General features: G+C 45.0%; 1 protein-coding gene across 6 annotated transcripts in view; it reads right to left on the minus strand.

The window, feature by feature from the left end:
• NCK2 (NCK adaptor protein 2) overlaps window positions 1-9324 on the minus strand; it is a 125620-nt gene extending 116296 nt beyond the window's left edge. For 2 of the 6 annotated variants that reach the window (XM_060187615.1, XM_060187614.1), the window contains exon 1: window positions 9125-9324. The gene's annotated coding sequence lies outside the window, so the exon portion shown is untranslated. The remainder of the gene's footprint in view (window positions 1-9124) is intronic. The other 4 variants (XM_060187613.1, XM_060187612.1, XM_060187616.1 and 1 more) reach the window with 4 other exon arrangements.
• Between the last annotated feature and the right edge of the window lie 17106 nt (window positions 9325-26430).

Below are 26430 nucleotides of genomic sequence, written 5' to 3' on the forward strand. Positions count from 1 at the left end.
TTTCTGGTGGGGTAGATAGCATAATGGTTATGCAAACAGACTCTCATGCCTGAGGCTCCAATGGTCCAGGTTCAATCCCCAGCACTACCATAAGCCAGAGTTGAGTAGTGCTCTGGTGTTTCTGTGTCTTTTTCTCTGCATTTCTCTCAAAAATAAAATTAAATTAAAAAAAAAAAAAGATATTTGGCTCATACTCCCAGAGAGGAACAAAAAAAAGGGAAGTTTCTTCCTCCTTCCACCCAGCAAGTGAGAACTCCTGGGAAGAACAGATAAACTAGAGAAGCAATGACATTTTCCCTACTAAGGGGAAAGAGTAAAGGTATCTGAAGAGAACTAAGCAAAGCAAGGCTGGACCAATCCCAGACCCAGACAGCTAGAACCCAGGAGTGACTCTAAAGGTTCTGGTCTAAACATTTTACCTGTTATTTAGTACTGTAGTTAGGCCACAGCCATTAGGCTGGGTCCCATAAAATGGCTTGTATTAGAGCTCTACCAACTACAGTGACACACCGCACTGAGATAACTTTTTTTTAAATTTATCTATTTATTTTGCCTCCAGGGTTATCACTGGGGCTCAGTGACCACACGAATCCAGCATGAAGCCCAGCCAGTCTATCTTGGCGTTACTCTCGATTGCACCCTGTCATTTCACGAACATCTCATAAAAACTGCAGCAAAGGTGGGCACGAGGAATAACATCATTGCAAGACTGGCCAGCTATGGTTCCCCAGTATGGTTCCGTAGCCCCCATGTCCACTTGGTCGATTCCAAATTATATTCCTCCATGAGGATCATTTCTGGAACCATCCGTTCCACCCCGGTTCCATGGCTGCCAGTTCTTAGCAACATCGCCCCGCCAGATATTCGTCGGGATGCGGCATCATCTAAGTTCATTTCCCACATCTACGCTCGACCGGACCTGCCAATATACGCGGGTATCTTCGCCCACCCTGTCCAACGCTTGACGTCTCGTCATCCAATCTGGTCCCCTACGCCTACACTGAACTTCTCTGTTCCAGACTCTTGGAAACAGAGTTGGCAGTCAGCTGAGGTAAAGAACAAACACCTCATCACAGACCCCTGCAAGCGTCAACCCGGCTTTGACCTAGCACGTTATGACTGGGCCCTCCTCAATCGCTATCGAACAGGCCATGGCCGGTGCGCCACTATGTTCCATCGCTGGGGAGCCAGAGACCACCCGAACTGCCCCTGCGGCTACAGACAGACTATGACCCACATAGTCAACGACTGCCACCTCTCCAGATTCAAAGGAGGTCTTGAAACTTTACATCAGGCTCAACCTGACGCTGTTGACTGGCTACGGAAGAAGGGCAAATGCTAGAAGAAGAAGAAGTGACCACACTATGAAAGAGCTCCACCAACCACAGTGACAAACCTCACTGAGGTTACTTTTTATTTTTATTTTATCTATTTATTTTGCCTCCAGGGTTATCACTGGGGCTCAGTGCCTGCACTATGAATCCACTGCTCCTGGAGGGTGTTTTTCCCCGTTTTTGTTGCCCTTGTTATTGTTAGTATTGTTGTTGATAGGACAGAGAGAAATGGAGAGAAGACAGGAAGATAGAGGGGGAGAGAAAGCTAGACACCTGCGGGCCTGCTTCACTGCTTATGAAGTGACACCCCCCTTCTGGTGGGGAGCTGGGGTCTTGAACCAGGATCCTTGTGCCCATCCTTGCACTTTGTGCCATGTGTGCTTAACCCATTGCGCTACCACCTGGCCCCCAGTTCCTTTATTTTTTTCTTTAAGAGACAAGGAGTGAAAAAGGCCACGGCATGAAGACTTCCTTCCGTGCATTGAGGGCCAGGTTCAGACTTGGGTCACACACATGGCAGAGCAGTGTCCTAGCCAAGTGAGCTATTTCACTGGCTTTTTAGCTTTTATTAGTGGGGGGAAAAAAGAAAAAAGAAAGAGAAAGAAGAAAATGGGAAGCTTCCAATGGAGGAGATGGGACACAGCACTCTGGTGGTTGGAAAAGTATGAAATTACATCCCTATCAGGGGCGGGCGGTAGCGCAACGGGTTAAGCGCAGGTGGCAAGGACCAGAGCAAGGATCCTGGTTTCCAGCCCCTGGCTCCCCACCTGCAGGGGTGTCACTTCACAGGCGGTGAAGCAGGTCTGCAGGTGTCTATCTTTCTCTCCCCCTCTCTGTCTTCCCCTCCTCTACTTCTCTCTGTCCTATCCAACAACGACGGCATCAATAACAGCAACAATAATAACTACAACAATAAAAGAACAAAGGCAACAAAAGGGAATAAATAAATAAAAATAAAAATTTAAAAGAAAGAAATTACATCCCTATCACAATTATATCCCTTATGATCTTGTAAGTCAATATTAAATCACTAATTAAAAAAAAAATCCAAGTGGTCCAGGAAGTGGTGCAATTGATAAAAGTATTGAGCTCTTAAGCATGAGGTCCTAAGTATAATCCCCGGCAGCACATGCACCAGAGTGATGTGTCTGGTTCTTTATCTCCTCCTACATTTCTCATGAATAAATAAATTCTAGTACATATCTTCAATGCTTCTTCATCCACTGAGCCACCTCCCAGATGCCATAACCAGTATTTTATCTGACTGACATTTTGGATATTCCTTAACCATTGACTTATAAAACTATCTCACATGTGAACACTATCTCACAAGAGAAAACTGCAGCATTTAAATTCTGAGCATATTGGAAGTTTCTTTTCTTAAAAATGTTGAGAATAGGGAGTCGGGAGGTAGCGCAGTGGGTTAAGCGCAGGTGGCACAAAGCGCAAGGACCAGCGTAAGGATCTCAGTTCAAGCCCCCGGCTCCCCACCTACAAGGGAGTCACTTCACAGGCTCTCCCCGTTTTCCCCTCCTCTCTCCATTTCTCTCTATCCTATCCTACAACAATGACATCAATAACAATAATAAAGAAACAAAAAGGGCAGGAGTCTGGCGGTAGCGCAGTGGGTTAACCGCACATGGTGCAAAGCGCAAGGATGGGCATAAGGATCCCGGTTCGTGGCATCAGCTCCCCATCTGCAGGGGAGTCGCTTCACAGGCGGTGAAGCAGGTTTGCAGATGTCTATCTTTCTCTACCCCTCTCTGTCTTCCCCTCCTTTCTCCATTTCTCTCTGCCCTATCCAACAATGACGACATCAATAACTACAACAATAAAACGAGGGCAACAAAAGGGAATAAATATTTTTTTAATTTTTTTTAAATATTTAAAATACAGAGGACCGGATAGTAGCTCACCCAGTAGAATCCATATGCTGCCCTACACAACCCCAGTGCCCACAAGCAGCGAAGCTGGTGTCTTTCCTCCCTTTCCTACTCTATTTCTGTCTGTCACCCTCTATCAAAAAGAAAGGGAAAAAAAAAATCTCTGGGAGTGATAGAGTAGTGCAGGCACTAAGTCCTGGCAATAACCCTGGGGGCAGGAAGAAAGGAAGGAGAGAGGAAGACTAAATAACTAATATAGCAGTTCAGGTTGAAATGAGCATGGAGTCTTGAAAAGTAAACTGTAGCAGGGCTAGTGCAGTGGCACATCTAGCTGAGTGTACGTTACAATGCGCAAGGACCCAGGTTCCAGTACCCAGTCCCCACCTGCAAGGGGAAAGCTTTGCAAATGGTGAAACAGTGCTGCAGGTGTCTGTCTCTCTCCCTCTCTATCACCCCCTACCTTCTCAATTTCTGATTGTCTCTATCCAATAAATAAGTATAATTAAAAAAAAAAAAAAAAAGGAAGCTGTAGCCACCCCTCCTGGTGCTTGGCTAGCCATCTTTTTTTTTTTTTTTTTTTTATGCTGTTGAAATATAGCTTCAGGATTATAAATGATTCAGTTGACAGGGAATTTCACAAACACAGACCCACCAGATCAGATTCTTCCATCCTCTGGGAACAAAACCTTCCCAAAGCCCTAGAATTTTTGAGCAGAGGTTCACATCCCAAAGGGAATCTTGAGTCTCTATACCACAACAAACTCAGAGCTAGGCATTTATTCAGTATCTGTTGTGCTTAAGGGAAAAACACAGAATTTGAGAGTCAAGGGCAAAAAAAAAAAAATTGCATTTGAGAGTCAAGGGCAAAACCAGGTCCTCTGGTTGGGAGGCATGTGAGGAAGAAGACCACAAGCCGGCCCTGGGGTGGCTGGGACGTGTGGAGGCATGAAGTGTACTGAGCAAAGGGTCAGGGAGGACACAGAGGTTGCTGAGAATAATGAAAGAGAAAGGCAAGGCAAGAAATTCAGCCTTTCCGTTTCCAAGGAGTGCCCATAAAAATATTCAGGGTGGGGTAAGTAGGCTGAGAACACTCAGAAGCACAAGCAAAAGAACTTTTTTTGCTTCTGTGGCTTCAAGATATGAGATTCTTTTTTTTATTATTATTACATTTTATTTATTTGTTTATGAGAGGGATAGGAGAGAGAACCAGACATCACTCTGGCACATGTGCTGCCAGAGATTGAACTCAAGACCTCATGCTTGAGAGACCAACATTTTTATCCACTGTATCACCTCCTGGACCACACCAAGGTATGAAATTCTTGAGGTAGAATGTACGCTGTTCCGGTGAATAAGACAGATTATGTGTGCACTGACGAACATGCACACTTTTAGATCATATTTTCAGAAATATAAGTACTTGTAGGTAAAGACACAGCATAATGGTTATGCAAAAGACTTTCATGTGGGGCTGGGCAGTAGCACAGTGGGTTAAGCGCACATAGTGCGAAGCGCAAGGACCTGCACAAGGATCCTGGCTCGAGCCCCCCGGGTTGCCACCTGGGCGGGGGGGGGGGGTCGCTTTACAAGTGGTGAAGCCGATCTACAGGTGTCTGCCTTTCTCTCCAGAGGTCTTCCCCTCCTCTCAATTTCTCCCTGTCCTACACAACAACAACAACATCAATAACAATAATAACCACAACAATGATAAAACAACTAGGGCAACAAAAGGAAAAAAACTGCCTCCAGGAGCAGCAGATTTGTAGTGCAGGCACTGAGCCCCAGCAATAGCCCTGGAAGCAAAATAAAAAAAAAAAAAAAGACTTTCATGCATGAGGCTTCCAGGTCCCAGGTTCAACCCCCCTCCACACACACACACACACACACACACACACACACACACACACACTAATTTAAGTCAGAGCTGAGCAGTGCTATCTATGGTCTCTCTACCTTATTAAAATGATATTTTAGTGGCCCGGGAGATGGCACAGTGATAAAGCTTTGGACTCTCAAGCATGAGGTCCTGAGTTCGATCCCTGGCAGCACATGTGCCAGAGTGATGTCTGGTTCTTTCCCACTCCTCCTATCTTTCTCATTAATAAATAAAATCTTTTTAAAAAATAAAAAATGAAATGAAATTTTAAAAGAAGGAGGAGAGAAAGAGAGAGAGAGAGAGAGGAAGGAAGGAAGGAAGGAGTGTAAGTACTTGCAACCTGGGAGGTGGTGCAGTGGATTAAGCACCAGGTCCAAAAGCTTGAAGTCCCAAGTTCTATCACGGGTATTACCTTTGCCAGACTGATGCTCTGGTTCTGTTTTTCTCCTTATCAAATAGATCTTTAAAATAATAATAATAATAATAGAAGTATTTGTACAGCGGGATAAGTTTAAAACCAAGGGCAAAGGGGGGGGGAGTAGTTCTATTGCACTGGGGAGGCAGCTTAATGGTTATGCAAACAACTTTCATGCCTTAGGCTCTAGGCTCCCAGGTTCAATCCCTAGCAGCATCATAAACCAAAGCTAAGCAGTGTTCTGGGAGAGAAACAAAAACAAAACAAAAATAAACAAAAAAAAAAAAAACCTTTGAAACTGGACTACTCAGGGCACACCTGCTTAAGGGCATACATTACAATGTGCAAGAACATCATTTTAAGGCCCTGGTCCCTACCTGCAGGGGAAAAGTTTCTCGAGTGGTAAAGCTGGGAAGCAGGCATCTCTCTGTATCTTTCCTTCTCTATATTCTCCTCCTCAATTTATCTGTCTCTATCCAGTAATAAATAGAAGATTTAAAAAAAAAAATCTTTAAAACCCTTATCTGTAACCCTAGCAGAACCACTGCAGTTTCCAATGGAGGGAATGGAGACACAGAACTCTGGTGGTGGGAACAGTGAAACTGTTCTCCCATTAGCTTCTAATTTTGTAAACCAGTAGTAAAGTATTAATAAAATAATAAATAAATAACTATAAAAAGTAAAAAAATAAGCATGCAACTTTAAACTATCAAATGATAAGTTAGTTGTTACAGTGGTGAAATAAAACCTGCAAATACATTTATAGGCCTTTAACCTTTCTAGTTAGTAATGTGGACACAGATGGCATATGAATCTAGAATTTTATTTCTAGGAATGTATTCTGAAGAACTCATTCATTATCTGAGCCAGTATTTATGTGTAAGAATGTCAATACAGACTAACACATTAGAGAAAAAAAATGAAGTCAATCATTACTTTTCATGAGGTCAGTTTTAAATAATAAATGTTAAAGAAATTATTATAGCAGCATGAAAAAAAAACTTGACTAGTATCGAAGCCTAAAGAAATAAATTATTTTTACATTAGATGCATACTTTCTTTTGGTCATTACTACTCCAGGCTGACTTTTTCAGATAGACAGAGACCAAGCAATGAAAGGTGGAGGGAGGGGAAGATACCAGAGCATGAGCTTCCTCCACTGTGATAGAAGCAGGGCTTGAACCTGGGTTGTGGGCATGACAAAATGCACTATCCAGGTGAGTCAGCTTGCCAGCCCTAGGTGCATATGTAGGCTAGCTGGTGAAAAGGCCATTTTGATTTGAACTCAACATATAACCATAGAGATTCCATTGTTTTCTTAGTTTATTTCTAGGTCCTTTGAAAACATGCCACAAAGGGTTTCTCTCACTCATTTTAGGAAAGAGAAACAATCTGAAAGTGTCACTGAGAAACAGTCATTTCCCAAGCCTATGGGCGAGCTGCAGGGAGTTTCCAGTTCATCTATGAAAGGAGTCTGCTTATTAGTTTTTCCCCAAACAGCATCCGCTATCCTCCCCTACATTTCCAGCAAGCAAGCTCTTTGGTCAATCAGCTTCCTGGTTAATGCCAGGGCACCATGTCCACAAGCCCGGGTTTCCTGCAGTGCACACTGAAAGGCAGTCTAGGCAGTTAAAAGCACATGTGTCCCAGAGAGCCTTGTTGAGCCAGGGCAAATTAAGTCAAGGAGAGTAGCAAGCGAGAAGGACTCCAAGTCATTCCAGGAAAGCTGTGAGTCTTTAGGGTATTTTAAAGGGTTATCCAGCCCCAGCACGCACAAGGCAGGTTTCCGGTGCATTTAATATGGATGAGAGTGCACTTCTCAGAGACTGTACACAAGAGCTGTGGCTAGTTGTTGAGAAAATTCTGATAATCTCCCCGTGTAAAGGACAGGGGTGGAGAATGCTGCAGGGTCAGAGATCGGAGCATCAGAGAACAGTGTAGGGTGTAATAAAGCAAAAACTCAAAGTCTGAAGACTGAGCAGAGCAGTGATAGAACTGCACCATATGCAGACCCCACCCACTTAGCAAGGGCCAGTATTCTCCACAATTGAGCAACCCAGTGAATGTGCCACCCAGTCTCCTTTTGAGTCCTAGGAGTTACACTGTGGATTGAGGCAGCTAAGAAGCCCAGAGCCCAGGTGAAGCCACAAGACATCTGCCTACTTACTTCAGTCAAAACTACACCTAAACAACCTGGAGCAGAGAAGCAGCAAGGCAAGATTTTCCCCTGTGGTCACCGCTTCATAAGTGTTGTTTAACATGTGTTTCCCAGGAAACCCATTGCAAAAGTCTCCAAGAATAAATCCCATCCCCAAGCTAAGTGCATTTCTTTCTCCACACAAGCTTCCACTCACTATGCACACACACACACATACACACAGAGAGAGAGAGAGAGAGAGAGAGAGAGAGCCCTGTTCTCTTTCCACCAAGGGCATACATGCTTGGCTCCTGTTATTAATTTACCGTTTACCTGGGGACCATGGGTAACTGAATTCAGAAGCAATGCTGAGGTCGGGACTGATAAGTAAAAGGCTCCCAGGTTCGTTTCATTCACGCTCACTGTCAGGCTTTGAGAAGCTGCGTGGCTAACAATATCACACACGTGGTATGAAACACACCCTGGATTGCTCTCATTCCTAGCACCATCGCTCATGAAAGGGCCGAGTGGACAGTCGGGGGTCGGAAGGAGGGGGCCTTCCCTACCTGTATTCCCCGGGAAAGGCCACACCCACTGGCGTCCTTTCTTTGGGGAAAGAAGCGCAATCGAGGATTGGGGCTCCTGGGCCCCTGGGCCCATCTTCCGGATGCAAACTTAGGAGAGTCTGCCTTAAACCTGTTGGTAAACACAAAGCCCAAGAAAGGAAGGAAACTGCCAACCTGAATTGTCTCAAGTGAGTGAGGCCGGGCCTCCTACCCCTGCTTTTGTCCCACTTGCGACAAAGGCTAAAGTCAGGTGCCTGGAGATCGGTCACAGCCACCCATACATCCATTAAAGTGGTCTGGCATATCAACCCCCCACGCACACACTCACCCGATGCCAAGCCCTGGGCGCTGTCCCGGCCTGCAAAAGTCACACACACCCAATGCTTCAAAGAGCCACTGGGTGACTCCATCGCCCCCCAAGTGGAACAGAAAGGCAGACACCGGGAGAAACTTTGTTTGGGGCGAGTGCAAACAGTCTGCTTGTCCATCTGGGACAAAGCGCCCTGCGCCCTTGCGGGGACTTGGCGAGGCGGGGTGACAGCAGCTCAGCGCGGGGTCGACGGCACCCCCCGCCCCCCGACACACACACACACACACACACACACTAAGCGCGGGGTCGACGGCACCCCCCGCCCCCCGACACACACACACACACACACACACTAAGCGCGGGGTCGACGGCACCCCCTGCCCCCCGACACACACACACACACGGCGAGTCCTCGGGCCAAGCCGGCCTGCCGCACCGAGCCCCGCCGCCAGGCCCCCTGGCCGCAGGAGGCGCGCGAAGGTGCGGGACCAGGCCGCCGCGGGCCCCAGCAGAACGCGCAGGGAGCCGGCCCCCAGCCCCGCCAGGGCGCGCCCGCAACTCCGCGGCGCAGCCCAAGTTGGCGGCCGCAGCCGCCGAGCTTACCTGCCCGGGCCCCGCCGAGCGAGGCCGAGGAAGGCAGCGCGTCCCGGGAAGGCGGCCACACCGCACCGCGCCCGCGCCGCCGCCGCCGCTCTTTGTCTGCGCGGCCCCCGCCTCCCGCCGCTGCGCCCACCCCGCGGCCCGGGCGCCTGCAGCCCGCCCGCCCGCCGGCCGCCTAGAGCCCGCGCGGCCCCGGCCTGACGATCCCGGCGGCGGCGGCTACACTCCCTCCCTCCCCGCGCAGCGCCGCCCCGCGCGCTCTTCCTCCTCCTCCTCCTCCCGCCGCCGCTCCGCCCCGCTGCCCAGGCTCCACCTAGGGGCCGGCCCAGCCCAGCCCCCCGCGCCCCCGGCGCCCCCTGCGCCCGGAGCCGCCTGGCTGCTGGAGGCCGCATGGGGGCGGGATCTCGGGGACGCCCAGGGCGCGGAGGGCCCGAGGAGGGCTCCCTTTTTCCATCTACCTACCTCCGCGGAGAGAAAGGGGTGGGGGGGAGCCGCAATGGAAAATAAAGGCTGCAACTTTCAGCCTGGAAACTCGTGGAGGGGAGCGGTAGTGGTGGGGGAGCTTCTGAGCTCTTTTTTAAATTTGTGGTTTAAGGCCGCGAAACTCTGGGTGTTGGGAGAACCCCCCCCAAAAAAAATGTAATTCCCTCTCAGACAGAGCAGGCCTGTGGTCCATCACCGAAGTGACTTAAAAAAAGTCACTTCCTCTCTGTAACTGCTTGTGGGGATTTTTATTTACTCGGCTGGTATGTTTACTTTCCCAACCAAACACTTTATTACTTGGCGATTCCCCACGGAAGCACATCCTAAGAGGAGGAAGGGGAAAGGCGGCCTCTGAGCTCTCCCATGCCCCAGTACAGACCCTGAGCCAGGCGCCCCAGAGAGCAGTCACTAGCAAAGGGACTGGCCAGGACACCTGGCCACTTGGGCACCTGGCCACGCAGTGACTTACCTGTAAACAACCTTGAACATTGAAACTCAAGAGGAAAGGAATGTCACACACTTCCTTTGACAAGCACAGGCATCCAGATGTCTCTTCTCAGATCTCCTTGCCATATGGCCTCCCAAAAGGAAATCCTACTATTCAAAATTATTCTGAATTCCTGGCAGAACCTCCTGAATCCATGTTAATGAGATAATTCCTTAGGCCCCCTGATTTCTCCTTGAAAGTAATCCTGATGTACCTGGGTGTTGTTTGCACCCCACACTCCCTTCCTGGGTCCCAAGAACCAGATAACTGGGAAGTCAAAGGTTGAGCTCTGCATGTAGCGCAGATCTATCAAGTGGGATGGTAATGTTTACCAGTCTCTTGTATAAAGTCTTTGGTCTAGGTCAGTAGGTCAGTAAGTACACTTACATTGCACTCACTGGGCAGGGATGAGTTCACAGTTAGGGCCTGGAGTCAACCTTCTCTGTTTTCACCTTTGCAAAGAAGCTCTCTCCATGATTCTGTGTTCTAGTGATTCTTAAATATCTTCCTTTCCACTTGGAATGTCAGCATCCTAATTGGTACATCTAACAAAACTCATAATACACCTTGCATAATGCTTGGCATGCATTGTCTCTTACACATAGCAGTAGGATCCTATTATTATTTTACACATGACAAACCTGAAACATTAAGTGAGAGAATGGAGTCAGATGCACACACTAAGTTTCAGTTTGATGTTGTTAATAGGATCTTCGGAATTGACTTTGAATGAGATGATGCATGAAAAGCAGATCCTGGCCTGCTGGGATTATTCCTTTTTTTTTTTTTCCATCATGTTGTAAAGGAACATAGTTCAATGACCTGTTGTATCTGTTGTATTTAACTCCAAAATTCTCATGTTTAGGAGACCAGGCATTGGTGTACCTAGTAGAGCATACATTTTACCACAGACAAGGACCCAGGTTCAAGCCCCTGGACCCTACCCACAGAGGGAAAGCTTCATGAGTGGTGAAACAATGCGGCATGTCATATATCTCTCTCTCTCTCTCTTCTCTTCTCTCTCTCTCTCTCTCATTTTTACCACAGCACTGTTCAGCTCTGGCTTATGTTAGTGCTGGGGACTGGACCTGGGACATTGGGTATCTCAAGCATGAAAGACTTTTTGTCTAACCATTGTGCTGTCTTCCCAGCCCCCCCTCTCTTTCTCTCTATCTCTCCCTTACATCTCAATTTCTCTCTGTCTCCCTGGGTCCATGCTCCCAGAGGGATAGAGCGTGGGAAAGCTATCGGGGGAGGGGTGGGATATGGAGATTGGGCGGTGGGAATTGTGTGGAGTTGTACCCCTCCTACCCTATGGTTTTGTTAATTAATCCTTTCTTAAATAAAAAAATAAATAAAAAATAAAAATAATAATAATAAAAAAAAGAGATTACTTCTAAGATCAAAAAAAATTTCTTTCTGTCTCTATCAACAACAGCAATTTTTTTTAAGTTCCCATTCTTTCCATTTGGGACTTTGGAAGTGGAACAAAGAAGTAGGAAAATGAGAGACTCAGTATGCCCTTGTTAGAAGGGCCCCAGAGGGGGGTCGGGCGGTGGCGCAGTGGGTTAAGCGCACGTGGTGCATAGCACAGGGACCGGTGTAAGGATCCCGGTTCGAGCCCCCGGCTCCCCACCTGCAGTGGAGTCGCTTCACGGGCGGTGAAGCAGGTATGCAGGTGTCTATCTTTCTCTCCCCCTCTCTCTCTGTCTTCCCCTCCTCTCTCCATTTCTCTCTGTCCTATCCAACAACAAAGCAACGTCAACAATAACGAGGCTGCAACAACTAGGGCAACAAAAAAAAAGGGGGGGGAAATGGCCTCCAGGAGCGGTGGATTCATGGTGCAGGCACCGAGCCCAGCAATAACCCTGGAGGGGAAAAAAAAAAAAAAAAAGAAGGGCCCCAGAGGACTGGGGAGATAGTGTAATGGTTCTGCAAAAGGCTTTCATGCCTGCAACTCTTGATTTGCAGGTTTGATATTATCAGGTTTGATACTTTGCACCACCATAAACCAGAGCTAAGTAGTGCTCTGGTTTCCCTGTATCACTCACTCATTAAAAAAAAAAAAAATGAATAAGGAAGCACACATATTACCAGGCACAAGGACCCCAAAAGGGAGTCACTTCACAAGTGGTGAAGCAGGTCTGCAGGTGTCTTTATTTGTCTCTCCTTATCTCCCCCATCTCCCTCAATCTCTCTCTATCCTATCTAATAACAAGAAAGAATAAAAAATTAAAAAGAAAAAAATGGCCACCAGGAGCAGTGGATTCGTCAATAACCCTAGTGGCAATAACTAAATAAATAAATAAACAAATAAGGGGATTTTCCTGTGAAGCCAGAAGAGGTCCTGTGCCGGGATAGCCTGAGGGTGCTTCTTCCCGAGCTAGTGCTCTCTGGGTTGGAGAGAACTCAACTGGAGCTGATCTAGGCTGCTGCGTGGGAGAGGGATCAGGAATTCGTGCTGCACTAACTTCGCAGGAGATACACTCTGGAACTCTCAGAGCCGGAAAGCAATTTCCAAGTGTCTTTAATCAGAAGAGCAGCTGTTTTTATACTCTCCAAGTAGGGTGGAAACAGGATGTGACATAGAGAGGGTGGAGTGAAAAGTGACTGGTGGAAGATCAGGGTGTGACAAGGAGAGGATCAGGGTGTGACAAGGAGAGGTGGTGGAGCAGGTGAGAATTCTACCACTAAACCACCAATGCCCTGGAGGGAAGGTGGTGCTTTATGTAAATGTAAAAGTGATTTATGTAAATAGACGGCAGTGGTTATGTAAATAGAATACAGTGGTTATGTAAATAGAATGCAGTGTTAAGCAGGGGGGATTTAAACCAAATGAAACAGAAGGGGTTTTTAAAAGCAGAATTAGAAGATACCAACAATTCCCCCTTTCTTTTTAACTAATGGCCATAGTATCAGGATTGCGGGGCACTTTTTGAGGCAGGGAGACTGATGAGAGGCACACCTTTTTGGGGTTCTACTGTCCCTCCTTGCTCAACCTCTCCGTGGAGAGAGAGACTAACAGGATTGACACACCCCTCAAGCTCAAGCCCTTCCAAGCTCAACCACATCCTCACAATTCCCCAACATCTCTCTTACTTTATGGCCATATATAACTGGGTCAATGTCTGTAAAAGGCTTCATCTCTGTCAGGGGAATAGCAGTGTAGGGGTGAACAGAAACCTGTTGGGAAAAAATGATAACATGTAAGTGTCTTCAAAAAGAACTAGCACAAGACAGGGAGGGATAAGTAAGAGTAGCAAGAGACAGAGTGAATCTGATGGGTGGAGTGGGGGCCTGATAAGCTGAGGGGCTAGAGGGGTGATCTGGCATTGCAAAATCCTGAGTCAGCTGGCGGAAAGTTCTATGGACTGCTACAGTCATTCTTCAAGAAGTCCAGCAGTATAAAGGGAGTGTCCAGCAAGTTCTATAGAAGCATCAGTCCAATGTCAACGGCCAGGAAATAAATGCCACACGTCTATCTTGATGGAGGAGGACGGCCACTGGAACTTTTCTTCTCTGTAGAGAGTGACCTAGAACCACCAAAACATGATGGGCGAAACAGAAGCAGGAAGAGCAGACACCGATGGTTGAGAAAAAGGCAGTAGGAAAGTCTTGTCCTTTGGAGTCTGTGAATCAGGTTCTCCAGATCGTGTCAGGTCACATCATGGGTTTCGGGGGATGGCTGTAATTGTGGGTGATGTCAGAGGTCAGGAGTCCAAGATGGATTTCTGGGGATTCTATATGAGCAGATGCTTCTTTATGCAAAGGCTTGTCATAGCTGTAGTCAATTTCTTATGAAAAAACTTTGTAACAAATTAGAAGTTTACTACAATTGATAACTCAATGATTATAATTGGTTTAGGTATCTTTATAATTTCATGTAAAGGTCATCTTATGTGACCTCATGTAGCAGTCTCTATATAGCAAAATTTTCATACCGAATTTAAGTCACATATATTGATTCTTAACTATTTTTACATTGGGTTTTTAAGCAAACTCAGGTTACTAGAGTTAACACATTTTAGTGACATTTTTTTTTTTTTGGTACATTTAAAATGTCAGATTGATGCCAAATTTGTTGTGGATTAATTTCCACAAGACAGTTTACAGGACATTTTTGGGGGCCCTCCAAAAATGTCCTGTATAGAGGATTTGTATTTTAACTTAGGAGATGATGAATTGTCACATTGAATATTTAGAGTTTTACCTTAAACACTCAGTTACTTTAATGAATTGATTTTACCTCTCCTGGTAAGAATGTAGCTTCAAAGTTACACTTTAACTGTTAAATTAATGTTTACCAAACTTGAAACACGCATATTAAACATATAGTTTATAACACACAGGAGGAGAAAAACTTGTAAATAAGACATATCATTTCAAATGTGAATTTAGATCTACTATCATAGTTGAACCATCTTTACTCACACAGTTTAAGACTAAACATTTCATATTTATATCAAGACTTAAAAAAGAAATCAAAAAGAGGAATGAACAATTTTTGGACTGTTTCTGGATGTCTCCAGAAACCATGGCTGCGTCCAGCCATTTTATATAAAGTTAGTTAACTTTCAGAGTACTCTGAGCACAATGGGTGGTACAAAAATTTTGGTCACTCAACTCATTCAATTTTTTTTTTTTCTCACTCACTCACTCACTCACTCACTCACTCACAAAAACACAACTGGCCAGTCATAGCATAAGATATTGGGGGGGAGGGGGAGAGTTCTGTGAATCAGATTTTTTTTGATTCTGCCATGCTGTATTATGGATCCTGGGGTGCATCCTGCAGCCAGTCCTCTTGCAGCCAGTCTTCTTGCAGTGTTTCTTGTTCTTCAGGGATATCAGCGCCATCATGTGGGTATTGCCGGACATGGCGGGCAGGAACCCAAACAGGTTTGGAGTAATTTTGTGGAAAAATGCATGCGAAACCCCTCCCCATAGTCAACAGGGGGTCAGGTCCTTTCCAAATTTTATTATAATGTTGTTTTCACAGGGCTGGCTTCACGGGCGGGTAACAGATGACCAGGGACTCATGGTTGAGCTGTACGCAGTATCTCTTTATTCATGCAGGATGCAGCACAATCTATACCAAGCTAAGCTAAAACTAACACAACTAACTACTACAAACAATCTTGTCCTTATAAATATACTAGCCCAGTAGGGTGGGAACAGGATGCGACGCAGAGAGGGTAGAGAGAAAAGTGACTGGTGAAAATCAGGGTATGACAAGGAGAGGGGGCGGAGCAGGTGAGAATTCTATCACTGAACCACCAATGCCCTGGAGGGAGGGTGGTGCTTGTTAACAGTGGTTATGTAAATAGAATGAAGTGGTTATGTAAATAGAATAGTGTTAAGCAGGGGGGATTTAAACCAAATGAAACAGAAGGGGTTTTTAAAAGCATACCAACAGGCCTGCAGCCCAAAGCCACAAAAAGCAAGACTCTAAGACACCTGCTTCCTTTACTCTGCCCCAGTATAGTCCACTTCCCAATCCCCTTTCCTCTCTTACTAATGATTTAACAAGAATCTAACGAATGGTAAGATTGAAGTGGTATAACTTCAAACCTACACCTGGTGCATGTAAGTCATGTAAATCACCACACCTTCCACCAAAGTTCTGCTCCCCTCCCCTCACATACACACATAATCACCATAGTTCTCATTAAATCCAAGGATGATTTGGTTTGTTACCTTTGTTTTGTTGCAATTTCATTTGCTTTAGTCTTCTATATTCCACACATGAGCAAAACCATCCAATAATTGTAGACAACTTTTATTGCTGCTGAGTAAGACATTATTGCGTTTTAGAACCCACAATTGAGGTGGAGGACTGAGTATATTAGTCACATCAACTATCCCACCCAGGAAAAAGAATGAGTTGTTTGTTTGTTTGTTTTAAATATATGTATGTATGGAGAAAAGGAGAGAAAGAGACCCACAATAGATCACTGCTCAGCTCTGGTTCAATGCTGGAGATTGAACCTGGAACCTCAGAACCTCATGCTATTTGCCCTGCCCAAGAGTGAATTTTTTGTAGCAGGTCTGCAGCTAGAACTCAGAAAGTCAGAAACTGGATTTGGGGTTCAGCTGGGAAGGTCCCAGGGCTTCAGCTCTCCCTGCCTCCTGGACCCTGGGTTCTGGCATTTCATCTTAGAACAAAAACAAGAACTGGTCTCAACTAGTCTTTTTTTAAATTATTTTTATTTCAAGAAGGCAAGTCTAGCAGAGAGGGGTGGGAGTGTGTATGTGAGTCCCTGATGCCATTCTGTTCTTTTGTTTACAAGGTCAGTTGTTAGCTTTTCATTTGCAAAAGGGTTCTTATACTAGAGTTGCTGCCAGTGTCTCACTCAAAGTGGTCACTAACTTGCCTGGTTCTAGACTCTACTCCCAATTCTCTAGTCCTCCTGGAAACTACTTGATATAATTTCTATCAATTATTTTTTACTTCTAATTTTTAATTGATTTTTTTTAATGAAGGCAAGGAGAAAGAGAGAGAGAGACAGAGAGAATCAGACAGACAGCAACAAAGCCTCCATCAATGTGATGGGGACCGTGCTTGAAACTAGTGACACACACACACACACATACACACACACGCACACACGGCAAAGTGAACTATCTAAGCGAGCTATTTGGCCAGCTCTTCCAACCAGTTCTTTCTTGTTCTGCTGAATATAACCAGGTGACATTTTCTCTTCCTCTAACAAAATACCTGAATGTTACAAAACACAGAGTTTTGAAAGGTGCATATAGAGAGTAAGGGAACCCCTCACCACCACCACTACCATAAGCCAGAGTTGAGTAGTGCTCTGTTGAAACCAAAGAGAGAGAGAGAGAGAGAGAGGAGATACTATTAGAGGCCATTCAGAATGCTGAAAACAAAAAAAGTGTGTGGGGGAGGACTCCATGGGGACAGGGAATGCCCCCATGCCTGCTGCCCTCTTGCCTTGGGAGAGCAGAGACTATAAAGGATTCCAATAGTAAGGTGTGGGTGGCACTTGCTGTCTTGCTTTGGCTACAGAAGAAGTCAGCTGATGCACACACTGAAGAGTGTCTGGCAGCCTGCGAGGTGGCACAATGGATAAAGTGTTAGACTCTTCAGCATGAGATTCTGAGTTCAATCCCCAGCATAACACATGCCAGAGTGATACTGTGGTATTCGTTCTTTCTTTCTCCCACCTCTTTATTCTTCATAAATAAATCTTCAAAGAGTGCCTGGAAGAACAGTTAGAAGATTGCATTAGTACTTAGAGAATAACCCAAATTTGGGTGGAGTGAGTAGATGGGAGAACAATCTAGGAGAAGAAAAAAGATACAAAAGGAGTTGATAGTTGATAGATGTGGGGGTAAGGGCAGTCAAACATGAATTATCAATTAAAGGGTTGGCTAGGGTAGCCAAGGAGATGCTAGTACAAATATCAGAATCAAAAGTTTCTGTGAACTGATTTGCATGGGAAAGCCAGCTCTGTTTTATTATTATTCTTTAATGATTATATGTTGTCAATTTAGTAACGAGAGAGGGCTTTAGCTAGTACCAAGTATCCACTGCTGCCCTCAAGGAAACTTTTCTTTTTCCCTAGAAAATTAGCTATTCCTATTAGAAAGACAATGATGGGACCTGGCAGCTGAGGAGATAGGAATTATAAAAATCTGCCTAAGAAGGAACCTGTAGGGCAAAGGGTAGATAGCATAATGTTTATGCAAAGAGACTCTCATGCCTAAAGCTCCAAAGTCCTAGGTTCAAGCCCCACACCATCATAAACCAAAGCTGAATAATGCTCTGGTTAAAAAAAGAAGGAACCTGTAGATTAGCCCCACCTATGAGGCCTGGACCTCTCCAAAACCAGTCCGAGTCAGCCCAATCCCCTCCCCCTTACACACACTCACACACCCACAGCCTATGAGTTGCAGATAAAGTAATGGACTCTCAAATGTGAGGTCGAGTTGGATCCCTGGCATTGCATGTGCTGAGATGATGCTCTAGTTCTTTCTCTCCTCCTCCTCTTCCTCCTCTTCCTCTTCCTCTTAGCCAGAGACTGCCCATCTTCACCTGTGCCAGGTGAGCCAATTACAAAGTAGACTCAATGAGAGTATAACTTGGTCAATCACAACTGATGAGGGGGGTGTGCAACAGTAGGACTAAAAAAAAAAAAAACTATCTTTGAATCTCCTCACAGTTTACTTCTACAGGAACTACCAACTCTGAGTGAAGTGCTTTTTCCTATTTTAGTTAGGAGTGCCAACTCTGAGTGAAGAACTACCAACTCTGACTTAAGTGCTTTTTCCTATTTCAGTTAGATTCTCTTCTAACTCTCACCCACTGTTCTGCTAATAAACCTTTTTCACCAAGCCCTCTGAGATCTATTCTGCAGCTCTGTTCACCAGGAGGCTAGGCACCTGCTTCCTGGGGGATGCTGAAAATGCTAACATTAGTGACCTAAATATTTCACTGGAGTAATGAGCCTTGTTGCTCTTTAATTGTCATCCAACTTGTCATCTGTATAAATACCCAGAGGACAGGGACTGAGTCATTTCCTCTTCGGACTCAGCACCTTCCCCTACTCCTCTGGTATGAGGCAGTTCCTTATAAACCTTTGATGATGGATGGAAATCAACACTTGGATGAATCCACCAAAGGGACTGGACTGTGACCATTATTGAAAGAACCTCTCAAGAGGACTCTGTTATATATTTACTACCAGAATTTCAAAGTAGGGCCAGGAGATAGCTAATTTGGCTAGGCATACACATTACTATGCACGAGGACACGGGTTAAAGTCCCTGATTGCCACAGAGAAGTACCTGCACAGGAGAAATTTCATGAGGGAAGGAAGAAAGAGAATGGAAAAAAGGAAGGAAGGAAGGAAGGAAGGAAGGAAGGAAGGAAGGAAGAAGGAAGAAGTCATCATCCTCAGGAGTGGCAGGAGAGATAGCATAGTGTTTATGTAAAAAGACTTCCATGCCTGGGAGTCGGGCTTCTTCTTCCAGCGTTTGCCCGGAGTCGGGCTGTATGTAGCATAGCAGGTTAAGCACAGGTGGCACAAAGTGCAAGGACCTGCATAAGGATCCTGGTTCAGGCCCTGGCTCCCCACCTGCAGGGGAGTCGCTTCATAAGCGGTGAAGCAGGTCTGCAGGTGTCTATCTTTCTCTCCCCCCTGTCTTCCCCTCCTCTCTCCATTTCTCTCTCTCCTATCCAACAATAATGACAACAATAATAACTACAGCAATAAAACAACAAGGGCAACAAAAGGGAATAAATAAATTATATATATATATATGAGACTTCCATGCCTGAGGCTCCAAGGTCTTAGGTTCAATCCCTGGTATCACTACCGTAAACCAGAGCTGTAGTCTTTCTTATTCTCCTTTCTGTCTCTCCTTTGTCCTCTCTTCCTCCCCTTGGTACCTTTCTCTCATTTAAAGTAAAATAAGATAAAGTAGTTAAAAAAAAAAAAAAAGGAAAAAAAAAACCTCCAGGAATGGTGAAATTGGGCAGGCACAATGCCCCATGCAAGGAAAAAAAAAAAAGCTATGTCCCCTGAAGTGAGATGCTTATATGATGAATACAATCCTGTGTTTAGCTCTGACTTATGACCCAAACTTCAGGAAACAGCTATGCCTTTTTTGCCAAAGTCAAGGGAACATAGATGAAGGAATGCATAATGTCGAGTACAATTAAGAGTAAAGAGAAAATTTGAGGCAAATGAGTATCTTCAAAAACCCTCTCCAATCTTCAGCAAGCACTTGCTGAGGTTATAGTGGTATATATCACATATTTAAAACTTGAAGACCTGAGACCAAGTCATGGCACAGTACTGCAGATTCTCTCCTTCCTGCTGTTTTCTCTTCCTCTCTCTCCTCTCTTGTCTTTCACCCTTTATAATAATAGTAATAATGATAATATTTTAATATAAATTAAATCTATGCTTCTGAAAATAAAAAGATCAAATTTTAAATTGCTTTTGGTATTAGCAACAGGGAAAAATATATTTATTTATGGTCTCTAGGCTGACTTTTTTCAGAATGAGAGAGAGAAAGCTACAACAAAGTTTCTTTAAATGTGTTAGAGGTCAGACTTCTTACACACATGGAGAAGCAACACATCTAGATGAGCTATTTGAGCAGCCCAAGAATGAATTTTAGATGGGGAAAACAGCTTTGAGAGTGCACTGAAAAACTAGAAGGATTTGACTCGTTTCCATTGTTGAAATCTGCCTTTGGCTGAGCATCACCTATGAAACATTTCCATGAGATACAAGGAGACCTCCACTAATTAGAATGCCTGGGGGAGAAGCTGTTCTGCTAAACTAGATTTTCATTTGCATTGAGGATTAACCAGAAGGCTTCCTTACTGGGAATATAAGTTAAGATTTATAAACACACACACACACACACCACACCACACACACACACACACACACACACACACCACACACACACACACACACACACACACACACACACACCACACACACACACACACACACACCAAGCTGATTTCTTATTCTCTTCTCTTTTTTTCTCTTTTTCCTGCCTTCAACCCCCTCCCTTCTCTCTCTCTCTCTCTCTCTCTCTTTTTTTTTTACACTAAGCTCTGGTTTATGGTAGTGCAGGGGATTGAACCTGAGACTTTGGAACCTCAGGCATGATAGTCTATTTGCATAACCATTATGTTATCTACCCCCACTCTCTCTTCTTTCTTATCAGAACTTAGCTCTGGTTTAAGGTAGTATTGGAAACTGGATGTAGGACCTGAGAGCCTCTGGCACAAAAGTAGTTTGTACAACCTTTATACCTGTCCCCAGCTCCCAGGGCAAGCTGATTTCTCACCTCACAAAGCACACTCTAGTAAGTGAAACTAGTCTTCAAATGTTGGAGTCTCTGTAATGCCCAGGAGTCCTCATTCTTTTTTTTACATATATATATATATATATATATATATATATATATATATTTTTTTTTTTTGCCTCCAGGCTGGGGCTTGGTGCCTGCACTCGAATCCACTGCTCTTGGAGGCTATTTTCCCCTTTTTGTTACCCTGGTTGTTTATCATTGTTGTTATTATTGTTGTTGTCATTGTTGTTGGATAGGACAGAGAGAAATCGAGAGAGAAAGGAAGACAGAGGGGGAGAGAAAGATAGACACCTGCAGACCTGCTTTACTACTTGTGAATCGACTGCCCTGCAGGTGGGGAGTCAGGGCTCAAACTGGGATTCTTGAACTGGTCCTTGCAATTTGTGCCATGTGCACTTAACCTGCTGTACTACTGCTGACCCTTGAGACTTCATTCTTAAAGCACAGCTTCATTTTTCTGTACCATGTTTATAGAAGATTGGGTGGAAGTCACACAAAGCCATTAGGTCAAAGTCACTTTCCAGTTGTAATAATATTCAGATGTTCTCTTTTATGCCCAGAGGTTTGAGTCCCGATCCATGCAAAGAAGTCCAGAATCACATGCAATAGCAAGAGCCTTTATTAGCAAGCTTAAGCTTGGGCCGATGACACCCTTCCATGCAAAGGAGAAAGTCTGCAACCCTGATCATTTTTCATCCCGTCTTTTTATAGTTATCACAGAATGGGTACAGGTGGAAATATTTACGCAGAACAAGGAACAGTTGGTTTCAGGTTAACGGCTGTTCTCAATATTCGGGGCTTTTCTCTAACCTCACATTCCCCCCTTGTCTTTTTGTAACTTCTAGGGCCCAGTCTTGGGCCAATCTGTTTCTAACTACTGTCCCGGTATCCAGGTAAGGTTCAATGGGGCGTGAGTAGCAGTAGTAGCAGGAACAAAGATTAGAGTCACCACGAGAGAAAGAGTCTGCAAAGTCATGAGCAGAGCAACCTGAGCTTAAGCGGGTGTTTGGGGACAGACTCGAGTTGCCATCTGGTCTTGAACTCCCTGCCTCTGCTGCATGGACATAGGAGTGGTGAATCCACGGGCTGATACCGTCCACCTTCAGGACCATGGGGGTGGCTAAGATGACGGTATAAGGTTCTTTCCACTGGGGCTCAAGTGTCTCTTTTTGGTGGTATCTCACCAGGACTAAGTCTCTGGGCTGGAAGGGATGAGGGTCTGGAGGGGGTACAGCTTCATATATTGCTCTCAGTCTCGGCCACACACGCTTTGGGGCTCGAGCTGTTGTCTGTAAAGAGACAAGTAGGTCTTGATCATTAATATCAGTGAGCAAGTCTGATCTCAAGGCTGTGATTATGGGAGGGGGATGACCAAACATGATTTCAAATGGGGTCAGCTTTGCGGTATAGGGGGTATTCCTTACTCTATAGAGGGCAAAGGGAAGGAGAGTTACCCAGTCCATGCCGGTCTCCATAGTTAATTTTGTTAAGGTCTCTTTTAGAGTTCTATTCATTCTTTCTACCTGTCCTGAGCTTTGGGGCCTGTAGGCACAATTTAAGTTCAATTTTGCCCCAAGAATACCTACCAAGTTCTGGGTTACCTGAGAAGCAAAGGCTGGACCATTATCTGAGCTTAATTGAAGAGGCATACCAAACCTGGGAAAAATCTCTTTGAGTAGTTTCTTCACCACTGTCTGGGCTGTCTCCCTCTTAGTCAGAAATGCCTCACTCCATCCTGAAAAGGTATCTACAAACACTATCATATATTTATACCCATATTTTCCTGGTTTTACCTCAGTGAAGCCTATCTCCCAGTAGGTTGTCTGGTCTGGTTCCTTTTTCATGCACCCCGGGAGTTCTAGATTGGTTGCTAGCATTTATAAATCTGCAGGCTTTGCATTTTGCAATTATTTCCTCAATCAGTTGGCTCTTGTTGTGGATTCTCAGGCTGGCTTCTTGCAAAAGTTCAGCCATTTTTCTTTGCCCCAGGTGGGTAGTTCTGTGAATATGCTGTAGCCGATGTTTGGCCACAGCTTGGGGTAAGATGAGTTCGCCATCATCTGTTACTCACCAGTTACCACGCTTGTGGGCTAGAGGTAACTTTTTTATCTGGAGCTCATCATATGGTGTATATTTTGGCTCATTAGGCAGAGTGGGCTTTCCAGGGTCCAGCAGACAAAGAGCCAATTCGTCAGTTCTTTTTAATGCGATTTGTCTGGCTGTGGTATCTGCTAGGCAGTTGCCCTGTGCCACAGGATTTTCTCCCTTTTGGTGCCCAGGGCAGTGTATTATGGTTACCTCATCTGGCACCCAGATAGCCTCTAACAGGTCTAATATTTCTTGTTTGTTTTGATAGCTTTACCTTCAGCTGTTAACAGCCCCCTTTCCTGATATATAGCCCCGTGGATATGGACTGTGGCAAAGGCATCACGACTGTCAGTGTAGATGTTAAGTCTTTTCCCTTTTCCCAGGTTGAGGGCTTTTGTGAGGGCAATTAATTCAACTTTTTGGGCCGAAGTTCCAGCGGGCAGGGTGGCTGCCCACACAGCCTCGTGTTCAGTAGTTACCACGTCCCCAGCATACCTTACCCCATCTCTGATGAAGCTGCTCCCATCAGTATACCAGTTCACTTTTGTTCCTCTTAAAGGTTGGTCCTTCATATCTTCCCAGAGGCTAGATGTGTAGCTCAGAATCTTGGAGCAGTCATGTAAGTAAGCGTCTAATTCGGGGTCAGAAGGCAAGGTAGCTGGGTTCAACAATGCTCTGGGCAAGAACTGAATAAGGGGTGGGTTTAGTAATAAGCTTTGATAATGAGTTATCCAGGCACTGCTGATCCACCTGTTAGGAGGTTGTTGGAGTATTCCTTCTACAGCATGAGGAGTAGTCACAGTCATTTTCTGTCTGAGAGTCAACTTCTGAGCATCCTTTGTCACACCGATCTTTAAGAAGCTTCTTTTCTCCCTCCCCGTATGAACCTCTGCTCTTTTCAAACCCTCAGGGAGGATGAGCCTCTTGGCATTTCCATCAAGGGTGTTCTGCAGTAGCTATCAACAATACCTTAGTGAGGTTGCGAGTCTGTCACTCGCTCACTAGCTGCTGTCATTGTCCATAACTGGCATTCTTCAGGGGTTTCTTGGTTGTTAAAGACTTTCTCTGTTACTGCCAGCAGTTCTTGTAAAGACTTATCTGCTAATCTATATTCAGGATATTTTTCTGGATATCAGGGGCAGCCTGGTTTACAAAGGTCATAATTACTGCTGACTTATTCTCTGAAGCTTCTGAATCTAGGGGAGTGAACATTCGATACACCTCCATAATTCTTTCTAAGAATGCAGCTCGGGTTTCTATCTTTTCCTGTTGCACACTACTATCCTTGGCCAAATTGGTGGGTCAGTGTGCCACCACCTGAAGACCACCCATTAGAGTCTGGCGATAGGTGAGTTAAAATCCCAGGTGGGTCTTATCAAAGGGAAACCGGCATCTATCAGGGCTGACTTTAAGGTGCCTGTCTGCCCCAGGCACAAGTTTTCAGGCTAACGAGAGGATCCTTTTTCTTCCGTGGTAAAACGAATCTGTAAAAGCTGCATCCAGTCCTGTTTTACCTCTAGACCCAAATTATGAGCTCTATATTTGAAATGATCCAGGACCATAGTCAGAGAAGTCGAAGTAGCCTGACTCGTGATTTTGGACTTAAGAAAGACAAAACTGATCATGAATACAGAGACAGCACACACAAAGAAAATACAGAGACAACATACTCAAAGAAAACTCCAGTGGCCCAGCTGCCAACACTCTGAACCAACAGATGGGAGGTCGGCCTCTTGCTGTTTCCCCACAGATGGGAGGATGCCTATCTAGCTTCACAGGCGGGAGACAGATGACCAGGGACTCATGGCTGAGCTGGGAAGCAGTATCTCATTTATTAATCAGATACAGCGTCTTTTATGCATCTCTTCACCGGAAGTGACAAGGGAAAGGAAATGACTAGGAGAGGGGGCGGAGCAAAAAAGGAGCGTGAACAGAACATAGAAAGCTTCCATCTAACCAGTGGGGATTAAACCAATACCCTGCAGGCAGGGCAGGACCCAGGTAGAACAGTGATTATGTAAATAGACCACAGCCTCAAGCAATGTAACAGAAGGGGTCTTAGAAGCAGAATTTAGCAGCATACCAACATTTCCCCCTTTCTTTTAAACTAATGGTCATAGTATCAGAAGTGTGGGGTGAGCAGAAACCTATATTGTACAGGCATTTTCAAAAGAACTGGCAGAAGACATGGAGGAACAAGTAAGAGAGCAGCAAGAACAAGTATGATGCCAAAGGGAGGCCTGAGGATGGTGTTTCCTGCCTCAAAGGGCAAGGCCTAGCAGGTGAAAGGGCATTTCTTGCCTCTGGGGGCATCTATTGCCTCAAAGGGTGTTTCCTGCCTCTGTGGGTATCTCTTGCCTCTGATGGTGTTTCATGCCTCAAAGGGCATTTCCTGCCTCTGTGGGCATGACCTACTAAGGAGGGGGGGGTTCCTGACTCTGGGGGCAGGGCCTGCAGGTGGGGGTGTTGCCTATAGAGTCTCAAGGATGCTGGCTTCAAAGTCCATGGACTGCTGCAGTCAGTCTTTGAGAAACCTAGCAGTGTAAAGGGAAGCTGCTGTAAATTTGTGTAAAGTGTCCAAGAGGTATACCAGTAAGTCTGGTAGAAGTGTCAGTCCAAAGTAGATGACCATGGAAGAAATGCCAGGGGATGAAATGCTGCACATCTGCCTTGATGGGGAAGGTCAACCACTGTAATTCTGCTTTTCTGTAAAGAGTAAGCTTTGGAGTCAGTGAATCAGTTTCTTCAGGTCATGCCAGGTCACATCTTTGGTTTCGGGGGGTGCGTTGTAGTCATGCCATCTTGTGGGCAATGTCAGAGAACAGGGGTCCAAATGGATTTCTGGGGATTTCATTTGAGCAGAAGCTTTTTCATGTGAAGACTTGACAGCTGTAATTCACTTACTTGTGAAGCAAAACTTGTAGCAGACTAGAAGTTTACTATAATTGATAACTCCATTATAATTGGAAGTCCTTTCTAGTATGATTTTAAGGTTGTTTAAACTCAACAAAATGTGGAAAGGTAAACAGAAGAACCATGGTTAGAAGCCTCAGGCATGAGAATCATTAACATAACCACTGCGCTATCTACCCCACCCATACTCACACAGTTTTCAGGATTAAATGTTTCACATTAATGCAAAGACGTAATAAAAAATATCAAAAGAGAAAAAAACAATTTTTGGACTGTTTCTGATGTCTCTAGAAATCATGGCTGCATCCAGCATTTTTTTTTTTAAGTCAGTGTCATACAAAAATTCAGTCATTCAAATCACTCTCTTACGAAATGCAACTGAAAGCAGACAGCAAACTTAAGATATTCAGAGAGAACAATGAGGGGGGAATTGAAAGAAAAGTGGTAGGCAGTTTTTGCTTCTTTCACCTTGAACCAG

The sequence above is a fragment of the Erinaceus europaeus genome, chromosome 3, assembly GCF_950295315.1.
Source record: "Erinaceus europaeus chromosome 3, mEriEur2.1, whole genome shotgun sequence".
Taxonomy (NCBI): Eukaryota; Metazoa; Chordata; class Mammalia; order Eulipotyphla; family Erinaceidae; genus Erinaceus; species Erinaceus europaeus.